At 31.8% G+C, this 15,717-nt stretch overlaps 1 protein-coding gene across 1 annotated transcript in view; it reads right to left on the minus strand.

Moving 5' to 3' along the window:
• Positions 1–15,412, minus strand: part of LOC145325925 (uncharacterized) — a 158,443-nt gene extending 143,031 nt beyond the window's left edge. Inside the window, exon 1 of the mRNA XM_080168936.1 lies at positions 14,736–15,412. The gene's annotated coding sequence lies outside the window, so the exon portion shown is untranslated. The remainder of the gene's footprint in view (positions 1–14,735) is intronic.
• Between the last annotated feature and the right edge of the window lie 305 nt (positions 15,413–15,717).

A 15,717-nucleotide genomic window follows, 5' to 3' on the forward strand; every position in this document is an offset into this window, starting at 1 on the left:
CAGCTAAGGACAAACTGTAAAGAACAGCAGTTACCTTACTAGAAAAACAGACTAACATGCATTAAATCTATAAATTTGGTATTTTGGACTATTTATCACATCGTATTATAGACAGCTTTCCGCAGATATAAAAATAAAAATTAAAGATTAATGTCAGTTTTGTTAGCTTTGAGCGCCTAAGGCCGAAATCAACAAAAGTGCTATTAATCTCATAATTTTTATTTTAATGTAATACGATGCTATACATGATATTTCAGTATGGATGAGAACGGGTTCTAACTCAGTCGGTTTCGAAAGCATAAAGGAAAATTATTTATTGCTGCGTCACTGATAAAATTTTTTTCTTGTTTATTTATTGTTTTCCCTATGATGTGTTTTTCCTGTTACAATACTCTATAATTACTGTGTGACAGTTTACTGTCTATTTATTTCTATATTTGTAAGTTGGGACGTTAAAACAATTTTGTTACCATAAGGTGAATCGTCCGTTTTATTTAAAGGCCCGACTAATGAATGTTTAAAATAGTTATTTATCACATATCGTATCATAAACACTTTTCGCGGATATAAAAATGTACAATTATAGGATTAAAACCAGTTTTGTTAGCCTCGTGATTCGGGCGAATGATTGTACATTTTTTATATTCGTAGAAAATTTAATATAATACGATACGATAGATGATTTTTCAGTATGGCTTAGAACCGGTTCTAATCCAGCGGATATTAGGTATTCGGTTTCGAAGCCATACTGAAAAAAGTTAAGTACAAAATTTGACGAGATTCGAACTCGTCACTAAGTATTGATGAAAAAGAAAATTTTTCACTTTATTATTTTGATACTGATTTTAAATGCCACACTGATTGTAGCTGTTTAATTCTTATAATTAATCCATCAAACATATATTTGTACTGAGGGTTTTAGATATATTTCACAATTTTAATGTATTTAATTGCCCCTTTTAAAAGCGAAGCTTTTTTATAATCAGGGTCGGTCCGTCCGTTCGTAACAGATAGCTTTGTTCGTTAATTTATCCATGTTAGAATTGTCCTATCGATTTCAAACTTTGCAAGATGATTCCTATATCAGTTAGGTATGATTTAGGAGGCATAACAACTCTATAATCGTTACTAGAAATCCGTGCGTCCATTTAAAATCTGCTGATTGTTTACTTTTTTGACAACAACTGTTTGTATGATATGAAAATCATATTAATCTGATTTTTAGAATGTTAATTCCTAGTACAACAAGGTCCTACATTATAAGCAAAGCATTTCTACAATTAAATCCTAAAAAATAAAGTATGTCCTCAAAACAGTATCTGATATTTACAAGAGTTATTGTTCGTTTGTCCTTTGTTCTTCGCTTTGTGGATGTTGCCATCCTAATTTTCTATTACTTACAATGTAGCTTCTCTACATCTTGTTATCGGTTGTGTTTTTATTAATTATCACTTATCTGTGCTTTGCAACTCATGGATGTTGTAATCCTTGGTAATTTCTAAATAATTGCTAAAAAGAAGGAAAAATTATTCGAAAGGAAACAACAACAACATCCATAAAAGCGAAGCTCTGAAATGATATGACAGACGAACAATAACTCTTTTAGAGTTATAGAAATGAATATATAAGTTTTGACAAAATTTTACGTAAATTTGTTGCAAACCTTCTTAAATACAGAATTCTGTTTAAGGACATACTGACATTTTTAGGACTTGATTATAGAGATGCTTCGCTCAAAATATTGTACCTTATTGTAATAGGAATCAATAATCCAAAAGTCTGATCAATCGGATGATTTTATCACATAAAAAATTGTTAATAAAAAAGTTATAAAATGAACATGTTTAAAATGGACGTATGGACATTCTGGTAACGATTATAGAATTGCTACGTTTTCTAAATCGTATCTAACTACTACAGGAATCACCATGCTAAGTTTGAAATCGATAGGACAATTCTATCATGCCTAAATTAACGAAAAAAGCTATCCGTTACGGACGAACGGACGGACTGGCGGACTAACCGACCCTACTTCGATTTAAAATAAGTATGTAATTTTTTTTAATTATCCTAATAATAAAGTATTATTAGTGTGAAAAAATCTCGTTTACCACTGAACCAATATTTTTCACCTTTTCAGTGGAACTTCTTATAGGACTAGGGAAGGTTTATATCTATTTTAGAGTAAGGTACTTCCTTCAACCATCGCAAGAGAAAAAGCCCCGAAAAAAAATTCTTATTTAAACTAAATAAAGTTTTATTTTTAGGATCAACTTACTCCACCCACTCCAACAGGGCCTCTAGGGGGCATAGCCGCTAGTATCCTTATAATAAAGTAACAGGATGTCTGTTTTTAATTTTTATTTTTCAAATTTAAAATTTTTTTGAAGTTTGAAGCTTTTTTAGCTAGGAGTAAATATTGAAATAGGATGAGGAAACACCGAGGAAACTGTGTACACATTCGGATATTAAATTTCAGTCCATCAGTACATAAAGGATGCAGGACCTGTCATTTTGGTTGCCAAGAATATATTTGTACAGCGCAAAAAAAATTATTATTGTTATAACATACCATATTAGAGTAAAACACTAGAGGGAGAAAGGGTTAAATAACTCCCCATCGCAACCGCCTTGTGCAACCTTCCTATTGGGTCATTGGAAATCAACCAATGGTGTCGCTTATATTACCACAGCCAAGTAGCGAAAATAATTTAGAAGCAGACGAAAGAGGTCTTTGAAAAATGAAGGAAAGTAGTTGCCTGTATATACATCTATATTGTAGATCTGTCCATAACATTATTATATTATATTAACTGGGAGGGACAGAACAATGGACTGTAAATTAAAACAGCAAACCAAAAGTTTTAATAGTTATTTCTCGCATCGTATTATAAACTGCTAAAAAAACTGGTTATAATCCTATGATTGTACATTTTTATATTCGTAGAAAGCTGGATATAATACGATGCTAGACATAGTTTTTTCGTATGGATGAGAACCGGTTCCTCTCCACCGGATTCGAATGAATACGAGAAAATCATTTAATCTCGTTCCAAACTTATAATTTTGATTTTGACCAAAAATGTTGATCTTCTACATATAGGGTATTTTTGTTTATCATCATAGGGGAAGAATATCGTAAATGTTTATCAAGAGGCAATAAGATTTTTAAAATCATTTAAGATATAACCAGTTCGTTCATCCAGTAGATGGGAGGGTATGGGGTAAAGGGTCGATCGGCATACTCTGCTCTAGTCTAAATTATGCATGTGATTAACAACAGGGATCTAAAGGGATAAGACAATGGCCGAAAAATTTATGTACATCCCCAATGATGATACACAAAACTACCCCTTATGTAGATTGAAATCAATGGTTAAAACGATTAGATACTCAACTAAACGAAACATCCAATCAAAATTCAATAAAAGTACCCAAGGTTATTAAGCCAACAAATAAGAAAACGTTATTGTAGGACTTTGGGACTAGTGTTATAAACAGCCCAATGTCCCCGCCCCCTCCCTCCCTGGATTACCAAGGAAACAAAAAATAATACCATCAGCATCAATAGTGGAACTTAAAATTCTGTATTTATTATTCCAGTTATTTTTCATAATAATTTTAAGAGTAAAAGGGTGTGAGTCTATCTGTCTGTAGATTATGATCTTGCTAACCGATAAACTGATATGGTTCTTCTTTGCAATAAAGCTTCTTGTAGTTTCAGAGAAGTGGTTTATAGATATTTGAAGACAGGCCCAAGAAAAATCGCCTCTAGAAATAATAATTCCCTCCCCCCACTCTCTCCTCAAGAGCCCCTAGACGCCACTATGTGCGTATTCAAAAACTAGAATTATCGAAACTTTGTCTTGGTCACCAAATATTCAAATTTTCAGACATCAAAACTTTTTGATAATAAAACGATAAATTTAAGAGTACAATTTGTATGATATTTATTATCAGGTGTTTTAATTTGATTAAATCAATTAGATGTGTGCTTGTCTGTCTGTGTATTTTATAGGCAAGGCTTTAGGCAAGTTTAAGGCTATTTTTAGAAGGTTAAAAACCTAATGTTTACGTGTCTTTATAAACAAAATGATTTCAGTTTTTTAAAAAGTTTTTAAATCACCCTTTTAATCCTTTTTATGCAAATTACTTATCATTTTTTATGTTCCTACAATAAAATAATAATAATTTACAATTTTTCTACCAAACTGCATCTGTTTATATTGTCGCACCTAACACAGCAGAGAGCTAGTTAATAATAACCATTATTGCATTTCTAGTTATAACGTGGTATCGGGCCGAGATTCAAACCTATCACCTCCCCGGCAACTATAGCGGATGTGCTAAGGGCTACGACACAGGAGCGGGTCAAAATTGTTACTTACTAATCAAGGTTTCATTACTAGGATGTTGCACCAGATTTTCATGTAATCTAATAAAGTGATACTCGCAGCTGGCTAAAATAACAATACCCCCCATTTACCTCTTTTACCCTATACCTTCCCGCCCTTCTTGATGAATGAACTGACCAATAACTCATTAGCGACCTAAATTGTCGACAAATCTTCCCCTGTCAATACATCTACTTGTATTCTATATCAATTTACCTATGAATCAGCTAAATTTAGAGGAAATTTCCAGTATTTTTGTATGGTGATTTTTTTTGTTACTGTTTAGAGTGATGAATATGCAAAATTATGTAGAACTTTATCTATTTCAATAACACAGTATTTATTAAAATTTTTAGGATACATTTTTTAAAATAAAAGAATATTAGGTTGCAATTGGTTTGAAGGAAAGCCTTTTATTAGTCTTATTATTTATTCATTATTCATTAGAAGATTTGCAATCAATAAAAAGTAAAATTGGTTAAGAGATTATTTTTTATTAAACAAGGATGACAACATATGTAAAAGCGAAGCTCTGTAATAAAACGGTAGAACAAACAAGCATGAAAACTTTTAGATTTCAAAACTTAACAAAAATACTATTTAAAAAAGGTATAAAAATATTTTAAAATGGACTTGCTGCAAAAATGTACATAGAAACTTACTTTCAGTGAGTAAGGGAGGGGACAATGGGCAATTAATTCAATTTAAGAGTATTTGCTGATTGCAGATTAATCCAAAAAATATGGAGGAAATTCTAAAGGGAGAGTTAACACAATACAGGAAACTATAAAATAAGAAGAAAGTTCCAAGAAAAAAGCATTCATTTCAAAATTATATTACCAGCACATCAGACTGACATAACCATTCTGTAATTAATAACTAGAAAAATCTCCCTGGAACCCATTCAACCCATAGCCCCATAACCCAAAATTTAATTGGATTGGTTATTAAACAAATATCACAATAAAGTTTTTATCTATGAAATGATATTTTCTGGAAAGAAAAAAATTGTTTAAACCAGTCACATATATAATAAGTTTATAATTAAGTTTATTGATACTTGTCTGCAATATTCAAAACTAACAAACGAGTTAGCGGCATTTTGTGCGCTTGTACCCAAAGTCAGTCAGAAACTGCTAAATTCTTGCATATTCCCTTTAAGCCAGTACTCAAAGTCTGACACTCCTAAAAATTGAATATTCGATCCATTGTCCCCTCCCTTACTCCCTGGCTAACTTTATATCAGAGAAAAAACAGGAATGAAAAAGTTCCACAGAGAATACTTGGCTATTTAATAAAACACTACTACTGCCAATATCAAATTGTATGCCTAATTCAAGAAAAGCCACCTGATTTAAAAACAACAATACTGTTAAAATGTTCATATTGTTATTTATATAATTGTACACGTTCATATTATTTGCATAAATCAATGTGACATATTTGCAAAAAGTAGTTTTTGCAAAGTTACCAAAAATAACTGTTCATGATGGAACAGATCTTATAGTATAGAAGTATATACAGACAACTACCTCCCTTCCTTTTTCAAAGACCTCTCTCGTCTGCTTCTAAATTATTTTCTGCTACTTGTCTGTGTTAATATAAGCGAAACCATTGGTTGATTATCAATGACCCAATAGAATGGTTGCACAAGACGGTTGCGATGGGGAGACACAGCTATTTAACCCTTTCTCCATCTAGTGTTTTACTGTAATCATGATGGTCTGTCTGTTTACCAGTCGGTCTGTAATAAACAGATATCATTTTTCAATAATCAGCATTTACATTTACTAAATATATCTAAAGTTTTTGTCCAAGCCTTATTTGTAAGGGGTAAAATGAAGGTTGTAAAGGTGTGAGGGGGTTTAATCTAATTAAATTTGAAAACATTTTAGGAGGGTATAATAAGGGGTTTCAGAGTTTTTTTTTAAGGGGGGTAAACACCCATTTACAACCCCCTTGGACGTCTATCGTACTAAAGAAAAAATTTGCTAGTTGCTTGGTTATAATGCCCACAAAAATGTATATAAATTTAATAATTTATTTTGTTTGTTTGTTGTAATACTTTTTACCTGGAATTTTTTGCTTATGTACTGAGTGTCATGACATATTAAAATTTGTGAAAATTGATCGCACACCAATTGCTCTAGCTTTCAGTAAATCATTAGCTTATACCATTAACGAAATTAATTCGGAAAAAAATCCCGAAACCTATACGTATTTTTCAGCTGTCGTTGGGGGGCAACACATCGTAAAATTGACGACCTCTCCATTTGCCCCCCAAATATTATTTTATATTTATTTCGCTTGTTGGTTATACCTTATTCCTGGTAAATCATTAAATTTATTACTTTATATCAGAGCTCGGCAGCCGCGACTAAGCCACAAATTTAAACCCGCTTGGATGCTTTTAATTTTATTAAAAGAAGGATTGTCATATTTGGGTCAGATTTAGACTTTTTAGCGGATTATTGAAATTGTAAAAGGTTATTTGCGCGGCTGCCGAGCCCTGCTTTGAGTTTGAGTTGTTGTATCAGCAACAATATTAAAGATAAATGATTTCTAAGAAAAAGATAACAAAAGTTAAGTATAGTTTTTATAAAGATGTGTAGCATCTTTTAAAGTTAGTGTTTCCTTGCTTAAAATAATTATAAATTGCTTTCTCGTATTCATTCGAAACCTATTCTAATCCGGTGGATAAGAACCGGTTCTCATCCATACGAAAAAACTATGTCTAGCATCGTATTATATCCCGTTTTCTACGAATATAAAAATGTACGATCATAAAGTTAAAACCAATTTTTTAGCCGGTGCCTTCGGCACCTCTGGGCTAAAAAACTGGTTTTTATCTTATAATTGTACATTTTTACGGAAAGCCGTTTATAATACGTTGCGAGAAATAACTATTACAAGTGTGTACCTATAAGATAATTGAAAATATTAAAAAATAATGTTTTTCTTTATAATAATTAATAGTTTAATTAACGGAGGTTGACAACATCCATTTACAGCGAAGCACAAAAATGGATGAAAATCTGAAAAATTATTTTTATAGTAGACCTAGACCTCATATATAAAATAAAAAAACTCTTCCAAAAAATTAAGATGGACATACGGAAGCTGGTTATTAAAGCAGCTTTAATAAATGTACAGAGTATGCTTTGTCCAAGAAACAGGTGAAACTCTAGAACAGTACATTCTTAAACTTACAAAAAAAGTACATATAATCAAATAGCATAAAAAACCTAAAGACAAAGAAAGTTCCTCAAAAAATAAGCATGTTATAAGTAATAAAAACGAGGGATTATCCATTTCTCTTTTAGGGGTTTTCTTTCCCACTCCTCCTCTCCTCATCCCAAATTTTTATGATGTCATTTAGTGACTTTCTTCGTTTTCGAAATACCTATGGAACTGTTGGTCCTTTTACACGATAATTTTTTTAAAGATATCATATTTTTGAGAGAAAAGAAATCATTTCTAATCTTATTTGTTTAAATAATTCTAAGAAATTCTTAATGTACTGACAATTTCAAAGTTCAATTGACCCTTTATAATTAATATCATATGGTGCGACCTTAATTTTAATAATTTGAATAATGTGTTCCACACAGCTAAGGTTCCTTTATGCTATATATATTTTATGATTTAGTGGTTGCGCCCTTAGCTTTTAGGGCAGTGGCTTGCACAGTGATTTTTCAAAGGGAGGGGGGGGGGGGTGCATCGTAATTTTGTGCGCATAAAATATCTCTGAAAACTTACCTAAAAAATATGAACTTTTAAATCAAGTTATTTAAAGACATCAATAGCTACTTTTTAAATTACTATCGACTACGCCCCTAGCATCTAGTGGTTCTGTATTCAAAGCGCTAAGGAAGAACAGAAAAACATTTATATCCAAAAAGAGTTTATCATTAAATCACCCGGGATGTATGTAAAGCTTTCTTAAACCAGATAACTCAATCGGTTCAGCAGAGCAGTTATCGAAATCTTAAGCTACAATCAAAAAACCTCACTACTTTATAATATAAAATCATAGATCTAACTTAATTAAAATTAACATTTGTCTATTAACATTCTAAACGTAAAATGAAGTAGGCGTCCTAATTTTTATGTTATCTTTAAACATACCTATCCGTCTAAGGGTTTTTGCGTTAATTATTCAACTAATTAATGAGCAAAAAGGTGCGCCTTTTGCCAGTACATTTTCATGTAAAAAAGATAACACGTCCATCCAAAACTCCAGAATAATTCTATAAACAGCTTTCCGCGGTTATAAAATGTACAATTATAAGACTAAAAAACAGTTTTTTAGCCCCGAATCCACGTGCTAAAAAACTGGTTTTATTCTTATGATATGTTTTTACATACAAAGAAAACTGGATATTTTACGATGCTAGATATCACAATAGTTATTTCTTTCATCGTATTATAAACGGCTCTCCGCGGATATAAAATGTATAATTATAAGATTTAAAAAACTGGTTTTAATCTTATGATTGTACATTTTTATATTCGTAGAAAGCTGGATATGATACGATGCTAGACATAGTTTTTTCGTATGGATGAGAACCGGTTCCTATCCACCGGATTCGAATGAATACGAGAAAATCCTTTAAAGCTTATTTAAGGTTAGGAAATGATAGGTTAGGAATAGCCCCGCATGGATAAAGCTCTGCATATATCTTTACAAGGGCTATAAATATATTATTTCAAAATACAATAAAAATAGGTGAAAAGTCTAGTTTAGGTGGTTCGGGTAGGTAGGGAAATATTTACACCCCCAAAGGGTTTGAAAGTATATGGTTAATAGAAGAATATTATTCTTTGATTAGGAAAGTCACGTTTTAAAACATACTTTTCATTTTTTCAATACGTAGTATTAGATCATAAATTTTCATAATTTTTCGCATGCCCTTTCAACTTGATTGAGTCAAATGATCAGTTGAATTTTAATTGCGAGTGTATACAGTTTCCTCATCCATCTCAATATTTACTACTAGCTAAAAAACTTCAAACTTCCAAAACAAAATCAAAATTTGAATGTATAAACGATTTATACATTATACATTCAAAATTTTAATTTTTCAAATTTTTTTTAAGTTTGAAGCTTTTTTAGCTAGTAGTAAATATTGAGATAGGATGAGGAAACATCGAGGAAACTGTGTACACATTCGGCAATTCTAATTCAGCTGACCAGTCAAATAATTATTAACAGGAAAGGTTGTGTAAATCAGTAGCGTAGCAATAAAAAGTTTATCTAGTGATAGATATACAGTAGTCAGAAAATCCTTATAATAAAGTAACAGGATGTCTATCTGTTTGTCTGTACCGAAGGATTTCGTTAACCGCTGTACCATCGGATTCTCATAGGTCCCGGGAAGGTTTATAACTATTTTAAGGGGGGGTACCACCATCATCTTAAGAGAATTTACAAAAGAAATCAATTTTTAAAAGCGAAGCTTTTCTATAATTAGGGTAGTTCCGTACGTCCGTCCGAGATAGATAGCTTTTATTCGTTAATTTAGACATGTTAGAATTGTCCTATCAATTCAAACTTTGTATGATGGTTCCTGTAGTAGTTAGGTAAGATATAGAAAGCGTAGCAACTCTATAATCATTACCAGAATGTCCGTACGTCCATTTTAAACATGTCGATTTTTCTACTTTTTTAACAACAAATTTTTAAGTGATCTAATTATCCGTTTGATCTGATTTTTGGTATATTGATTCCTGGAACAACAAATAACAATATTATAAGCGAAGCAACTCTATAATCAAGTCCTAAAAATGTAAGTATGTCCATAAACATTATCCTGTATCAAGCAGTTTTTTAACAACAAATATACTTACAATTTTGCTTCGACCCTTATACTTTTATGTTCTGATTATTCAATTCAGACACTATACAAGTGTTAATGTCCGTTTGTCCCACCGTTTCGGTGCTTCGCTTTTATGGATGTTGTCCATAGACGTCCAAGGGGGGGGGGGGTAATGGGGCGATTACCCCCCCCCCCCCCAAACGAATTTGGGGTTGCCGTAGGCACCCCCAAAAATTTTTTCATTTTACCCCCCCCCCCCCCCCATTTAAAATTTACCCCTACCCTGGGGGTGCCGTAGGCACCCCCAACCATTTAGGAGGGGGTATTTACCCCCCCCAAATAGTTTTGTGGGGGTAAATACCCCCCCCCAAAATAAAAAATCTCTAATAAAAAAAATTTTTGCGCGCTTCGCGCGCATTTTTAATACTAAATTTTTAATAAAATTTAAATCACCCCCCCAAAAAAGTTTACCCCGGGGGTAAATTTTGGGGGGGGTAAACAAATTTTAGTCCTGCCAACATTTTACCCCCCCCCCCAAAAAACCGAATTACCCCCCCCCCCAAAAAAAAAAGCTTGGACGCCCCTGATGTTGTCATCCTTGTTTTTACGTAGATACTTGAATGCAACATAGAATTAATGTTATGTATTATTTATGTTATGTTTAGTGCCACTAGAGGCCTCTAGGGGCGTAGCCGCTAGTTACTTATATCTAGTTAGAATATCTACTGAACTGATTGAGTTTTCCTTTTTAATAGAAGCTTCACATATGTCCCAGGGTGACTCTAAGCTAATATATTTTTTTGAAATTAAGCCTTGAGAGTATTTTAGGCTATTTTTCTATCCACCTGCAACGTAAATCATTTCCTAAATAAAAATAATCCCTGTGTACTGTACGTACAAAATTAGGCCTTATGCAAGCTCTAAGTTGGTAACTGTAAAAATTGATAATTAGAACATTGTTTAGACTAAAAACACCCGAATAAGAAATATATATGTATATATATTCAGTATACAATATTAATCGGAATAGACGTACGTACGGATATTTCCTAGTTGTAGAGTAGCTACGCTACTGCCAAGTTTGAGGAAAAATTAAGAAAAGTTAATCAAATAAAATTGAAAAAGAAATGATTAAAATTTAGTAAATATTGCCTAATTTTTGTCCAATGCAATAATTTGATTTTTACATAGTTTTCAATGAATGCTAAGGAAAGCTGTATAATTTTTTTTTTAATTAGCGAAGCCAATCTTCTATTAATTGCAATGTTTTTTTTAATTATTATAATATATTTATATTAAAGTAAAAAAAAAACATTTACATCTATTAGGTTAGGTTAGAAAGGGTTAGAAGAAATAGAGATACGTTTTTTCTTTAAAAAATTAAATATGCAAACAGATAATATAACATAGAAAATAAATGTCCATGCTTTTATCAGATGTAATCTAGTTTTATTATATAATTTATTTTTAAAAAGCGGCTACGCCCCTAGAGGCCTCTGGGGGCCCTAAAGAGTTAGACCCACTTTCAATCTTAATTTAAAAAATAAAAATAATTTTGATGGGCAATTTCTCTTGGGAGGGGCGTGGTACTCTCCCCCTAAATAGCTATAAACTTCCTATGAGAAGAATCATATCGGTTCAGCGTAGACAGACGGACATAGATCCAGTATTTTTATCTGAATAAATAAATTCTAGTTTTATTATATAATTTATTTTTAATCACAGTCTAGTAAAAAATAAAAATTTAAATATGACGCAAATTTAAAAGATTTTTATCCCAAAATATTCAAGTTATATAATAACAAATAGGGCCAAAGGCCATAAAAACAACGAGAAATTTAAGTTTAAAAATTTTTTTTTGTATTTTACTTTTTTAAGCTAACAAGGATGACAACATCCATAAAAGAGAAGCTCTGAAATGGAAGGACAAACGAACATAAAGGCTTGTAGATTGTCAGAACTGAATTAGCAGAATATTAAATGCATCAGTACAAACAATATTGTAAGTAAATTTGTTGCAAAACTGCATAAATAGATGATACTATATAAGGACATACTTTTTGGGACTTGTTTATAGAGATACTTCGCTTATAACATTGTACCTTGTTGGAATAGGAATCAGTTTTTAAAAATCAGAAGAATCGGATAATTTTAACACACAAAAATTTGTTGTCAAAAAAGTTAAAAATCGACATGTTTAAAATGGACGTACGGACATTCTGGTATTGATTAAAGAGTTGCTACGCTTTCTAAATTGTACCTAACTACTACAGGAATCATCATACAAAGTTTGAAAGCGTTAGGACAATTATACCATTTGGATGTTAAAAAATCATCAATATTATAACTAAATTTTGTAGCAGTTTAAAAAATCAACGAAAAATACTGCAATTAAAAGTTATAGTCTTTTTAAGTTATGACCCATAAAAAAAGAAATTCGCTTCGCACTTTCCTCTGAAAAATTCCTGTGCGCGCACATGGCCTTGTTGTGAAGCGTTTTAAAAGTCATGTAATCTAATCCTTAAATTTGCCAGCAAATAAAAGACCTCCCCGGGATGTACTGAATTTTAGTTTCCGAAAGTGTACCTAGCATCCGCGTCTTATCTTTAAAAAAGCTTCAAACTTCCAAAAAAAATCAAAATTTGAAAAATTAAAATTTTGAATGTATAATGTATAAATCGTTTATACATTATATCGCTTTTCCCTTTGACCGGAGTAGCTGAAAATAGCGTTTGCAATAATTGGGTTATCTGCTGTACACATTTGGAAATTATTGAAGAAATAGGCAATCCATTTTCAGCACATCCTCCCCGGGCATGCAAAATGTATAGGGATAAGACATGTGCAGGGGAAAAAGTTATGTGTATCTTTTTACAAACAAGGATGACAACATCCACAAAAGCAAAGCACTGAAACGGTAGGACAAACGGACATTAACACTTGTATAGTGTCAGAACTGAATAATCAGAATATAAATGTATACTTACATTTTTAGGACTTGATTATAGAGTTGCTTTGCTTATAATATTGTACTTTGTCGTCCCAGGATTCAGTATACCAAAAATCAGATCAATCTGATAATTAGATCACATAAAAAGTTGTTGTTAAAAAAGTGAAAAATCAACATGTTTAAAATGGACGTACGGACATTCTGGTAATGCTTATATAGTTGCTATGCTTTCTAAATCGTACCTAACTACTACAGAAATCACCATGCAAAGTTTGAAATCGAGAGAACAATTCTAACATGCCTAAATTAACGAAAAAAGCTATCCGTTACGTACGGACGGATGTACGGACGGACCGGCCCTAATTATAGAAAATGCTACAACATTGAGGAATAATCTTAACGTATTAAGAATGACAGAACGTTTATTTTAGTTGAAATTGATATTTTGATCTTACAAGTTTCTATAATCACGTCCTTAAAGGCAAATATGTAAGTATGTCCAAAGCATTATCTAAAAATTTTAAAATCGCATTTTCCTCCAAAATTCTAGAAAGTTGCGTATTTTCATTTTTAGGTTATATCCAATCGAATTAGTAAGAGTAAAGATAACTTATCTAGCTTTAAGGTCTTCATAGAGCTTTTTTTTGAAAAGTGAAACTCAATTAGTCCATCAGTTTCTTAGACTTTGTCATCAAAGAAAAATATCTATCACATGATGCATTATAGAAAAGAAATTTATCTCCATTTTCGCCAAAATTAACCTAAAATGTTACTTTTCAAGACCAATCCTAGCATCCCTGTAAAGATATAACAGAGGGGTTATTTGAATTTTGATATCCGAATGTGTACACAGTTTCCTCGGTGTTTCCTCATCCTATCTCAATATTTACTACTAGCTAAAAAAAGCTTCAAACTTTAAAAAAAAATCAAAATTTAAAAAGTTTTGAAGTTTGAAGTCTATTTTAGCTAGTAGTAAATATTGAGATAGGATGAGGAAACGCCGAGGAAACTGTGTACACATTCGGAAATTCAAATCCCAATGACCAACAGAAGCACATTGCATTACAACAACAAGATGATAAAACAAGGATAATTTTGTCCATTAGTTTTGGGAAGCTTAAACAAGTTTCTCGTATTCATTCGAATCCGGTGGATAGGAGGAACCGGTTCTCATCCATACGAAAAAACTATGTCTAGCATCTTATTATACCCAGCTTTCTACGAATATAAAATGTAATTGTACAATCATAAGATTAAAATCTTATAATTGTTTTGATCTTATAATTGTACTTTTTGTATCCGCGGAAAGCCGTTTATAACACGATGCGAGAAATAATTACTATAAAATTTTAGATTAAGTAAAAAGCAATTATACAAATCTATACTTTTGTATATTAAATAAGATATCCAAGGCGAAAAGAGAAGAACTGGGATAATCAGCCGGATATCCGGTATCTGGTATCCGGCTAAAAAAAAGTATCCGGCCCAACCTTATTTATGAGCAATACCAACAGACAGACCAACTGAAACCTAAGATTTATAGAGTAGCTGTGATACTTTAACAGCATGTACCTTGGCTTTCCCCACTGCACTGTCTTAAAAGCTGGTGTACACAGGCATAAAAAGCTGGAAATTCAGTTTCAGGTCAAATTCTAGATAACTTTTTTTTGCACTAACCCTCACACATACACATTCAATTTGCAAAATTGGATATATCTGTATGCAAAATTTGCTTTATTTATTTATCACTATAAATTAAATTTTAATCACTGTATATATTTTTAATGCTTATCTTTTTTTTATTTGTAAAATACACTTTTTTTTCACTCAAAAAAAAACACTTAAATAATCTGAATAAATCAGCTGTTATAATTATATAAAAAAAAGGCGAGCACAACTGTTGTAGCAATATTTTTTTCTCACTTATATATTTTTATTTAGATTTTTCACTTTTTTTCCTTGTTACGTCACCATACTTTGTTTTGTAAACATGTGAAAAGCTACATTTTCACCATAAGTATAACAACATATGTAAAGCAAGCTGCTAGAGACACGTTAGGTAGCTAAAGAATGCTTTTCCAGTATTTTTATTTTCTACACCGCACTAACATAAAAATGTGTTTAGCTAAGCTAAAGATTTAAAAAAGTACTGAGAAAGAGAGTTACTTAGTGGAGGAGGAATGAAAAACTTGTTGTATGTATCTATCTTTCTTTCTCCCCCTCTCTCTCCAACACATCCGTAGCGATTCACACAACTTTATTACATATGTACAGTCACAAGGGGGGGGGGGTAAACTACGCGACGGCATGTAAGAGGAAAAAGCTGTAATAAATATGGGGGTGGGGGGGGGGGGGGGTGTTTTATAGCGTAGTACTCGCTGCCTGGGCCTGTTACTGCCTGAATGCCCCCCCCCCCCTTTCCCCCAACACAGAAAAATATTTTATAAACTTTAAAAATTAAAATTAGATTGTTAAAATTTTATTATCCAAGTTAAATACATAATTAGCTAAAATTGATTAAAGCAAAAAAATATAAATATAATTTAATATCTTT

Source organism: Acartia tonsa, chromosome 8, assembly GCF_053477335.1.
Source record: "Acartia tonsa isolate MP-2025a chromosome 8, ASM5347733v1, whole genome shotgun sequence".
NCBI lineage: Eukaryota > Metazoa > Arthropoda > Copepoda > Calanoida > Acartiidae > Acartia > Acartia tonsa.